The sequence below is a fragment of the Oncorhynchus gorbuscha genome, linkage group LG23, assembly GCF_021184085.1.
Source record: "Oncorhynchus gorbuscha isolate QuinsamMale2020 ecotype Even-year linkage group LG23, OgorEven_v1.0, whole genome shotgun sequence".
In the NCBI taxonomy this organism is placed as follows: Eukaryota; Metazoa; Chordata; class Actinopteri; order Salmoniformes; family Salmonidae; genus Oncorhynchus; species Oncorhynchus gorbuscha.
In genome coordinates, this window is record NC_060195.1 from 56526376 (window position 1) to 56529492 (window position 3117).

The 3117-nt window shown below is 36.6% G+C and overlaps 1 pseudogene; it reads left to right on the top strand.

Annotated features, from left to right (window-relative positions):
* The first annotated feature begins 2109 nt into the window (after nt 1-2109).
* The window catches only part of LOC124011312, a 65749-nt pseudogene continuing 64741 nt past the window's right edge, over nt 2110-3117 (top strand).

Genomic DNA, 3117 nt, shown 5'->3' on the forward strand with positions numbered 1-3117 from the left:
AGAGAATAACATTATTTCAACCCCACATGTGAACTTGCAATTCCACATGTTAAAGTGAGATTTTCACATGTGGAATTTTCTTGCATGTGAAACTATACATTTGGTGTTGCAATTCACGTGTGAAAAACAATGACATGCGAAAATCGAATTTGCAGTTTTATATGTGAAAAACGTTCACGTGAAAATCTCACTTTCACATGTGGAATTTCAAGTTCACGTGAGAAACAATCACATGTGGATGTTCTTCGCATATGAAACGGAAAATGTGATTTTAGCATATGAATGTTTTTCATGTGTGAAAATGCGATTCCACATGTAGAAATGCAATTTCACATGTGAAAGTAAGATTTTCAAATGGAGTTTTCTTACATGTGAACCTGCAAATTAGATTTTTAAACGTGATTGAATTTCACATGTAAACTTGCAATTCCACATGTGAAGTGAGATTTTCACGTGAACGTTTTTCACATAGAACTGCATTGGCAATTTTCACATGTGCACGCTTTTAACATGTCACGTGAAACTGCAACTCACCTGTGAGGTGAAAGCATGTTTATTCTCCTCACATGTGAAAAGGTGGTGTTAACATGTGAAGTCTACATTTTGTACACGTGAAAATATGGTTTCACATGTGAAATTTAAGCTCAACATGTGAAAACAGCAAACAAAAAATTAAGGGTGGGGCAAGGCCATGTAAACAGAGCGGAGCAGTTGTACTCATTCTATCTTTAACCACCCCTCCCCTTGTTGTTTTCCAGTTCAATGAAATAATCTGGCTGCCTGCACCCCGTCTGACTGACTAAAACCCTTGTCTGGGTCACAGGGCCCATGCTCAGCCTGTTGCTTGTTATGTGTTCAGAGAGGTATAGAGCGTACAATTAGGCACACAGATGGCTGTTGTGTCTTTGCCATGCAATGGTATTGATCTTCTCCTTAGGAAAAGATCTGTGTATTTCTCCCCTGGATTTTCTGTTTTTGCAAGTGCATTCTATTTGAAAACCAAAAGGCAACATTTGCACAAGTACCTCCCACTTATTCCAGTTGTAAATCATTGGAAGTGGTATTAAGGGGAAACTTTGATCACATTTAAGATGATCATAGGAGGGTTCATCTGTCACTATGAACCTAAACAGATTATGAAAAAACACAAAGATTTGGGCAGCAGTATCACCGTCTATCCTGTCCAGAGATGAGGAAAGACAGAATGTGAGAGTTAATGTTAAATATTTGAAATATTTGATATAAATATGAACAACATTTGAGCATCACATGTATTGTCACAAATTATGACCAAACACATTTTGAACATTCTTTTCAATCCCACACATGCATGCGTTTAAAAAGAAATCGGTATTATTATAGCATTTCCATAGACAACATGTTCATAATAAATAATATATTTCCCTGATACTTGGAATCACATCAACGTGACGAGTTGATATCTAGCCTATGGAACATGCACTGAAACTAATCATTCAAATTTGAGAAGTTTCAGTCATTCCATACATTATTTGCATGACGCGGGTCATCTATTAATAATATCAATGATTATGAATAATCAATTACGTAACTTTTCGAAAAACAAACAAATAAACAAACAAAATAAGTCAATAAGATTCCTCATCCTTGAATCAATTCAATAGATGCTTTTGTTTGTCACATTAGCACATAGTATAGCCCTAGTCATAGTCCAACTGTCTAAACGTAGTGTACTATTGTTTTCCTAATTAAAACAAACATTGATCTCTATTAATGGCAAATACAAGTTTTCTTTTGTGGCAGCTTGTAAACTGACGTCACTTTGGTTCCTTGAAGTGGAGCTGAATAAACCTTGAGAAGAGTCTCCTTCAATCTGCTGTTAGTAACTAACACACACACTCACTCACACCGAGACTCAATTACTGCCCAATTCCTTTCTTTATCATCTGTTACCGGCCTCTTTCAAAACGAAATCGAAAAGAGGCTAGAAGGCTACACGAAGTATTACTTGAAACAAAATCCCGTTGGAAATAAGTATTAGTGTCGAAACTAAAGGTAAGTGTCCTCTTATTTCAAGGTGGGGGTGAAGAAGACGGTCTGTTATATCATAGAACAAGCGATGTAGCTGGCTTGATTTGTTTCGCGAGGCGAGCTGTAGTTTCTTTGCTTACTGCGTGTGTCCCTCAATCGTCAACTGCAGATTGATAGAAACTTATCAAATGGACACAATGTTATTCTAAGCAATCGGCATGTGCGCCTTTACTGCATGGTAAAATAATAGACTACACCGAAGTTGTTTTCTAGAGTAAACGGAGTGTTTTTTTGTCGTTGCTCAGATCAAGCTAGTTTGTGACCTGATAGTCGGAATCGTCTTTGTGTCCTCTCTCGTGCGCTTTTAATTGAACTGTTCTATTTTTTTTTTTAAATAAAAACTGTTTTATTTAGTTCAGGAAAACTTTTTTGAAGATGTTTTACCCACTGTTATATATAAGTTAGCTAGTATTTTTTTGTGCACATTTTAAAGGAACGATGTGGGAGTCAATGAAGGTAGGGAGCACAAGCTACCTTTGGTCTATTTAGCTGTCCGTTTACAGACAGGGCAAAATCCGAGCCAGCTAATAGCTCTTCAATGCGAAAATAAAATAATTAGTAAGCATAAACATAAATACTTGATTTAACAATATAATAGATTGTGTTATGGTTTGCCAGGTAAAATTACATATCTTATTAGTAAAATTAGTTTGATGTTTTTGTCGAGTTTCAGGATCTTTTTTTTTTTTACAACTGGCTAAAGCTATCTTTTGTTGCTTCCTCAAACAAGAAGCAGCTGCTGCCTGGCGGAGTCGTTGAAATGTATCCCTTTGTGTATATTACAATATCCTCCATTTTTCTGCCCTTCCAAACAACAAGCCTTTCGCCATCTTGGTTGATTTAAATTCCCTAAGCACCCCCACGCTTGAAGGAAACGTATCCATGTTTTACATAGAGAAAGTTTAAACTAGACTCTGGGAAAAGAAATGTAGACGGTGACGTCATGTGAAGTTTAAGAGAAATGTATAAGGCAACATTTAGCCTGTGATTGGAAGGAGGAACAATTTGGTGTTGCGTTTGAAGAAGAGTGGGATTCAGCTACAACGT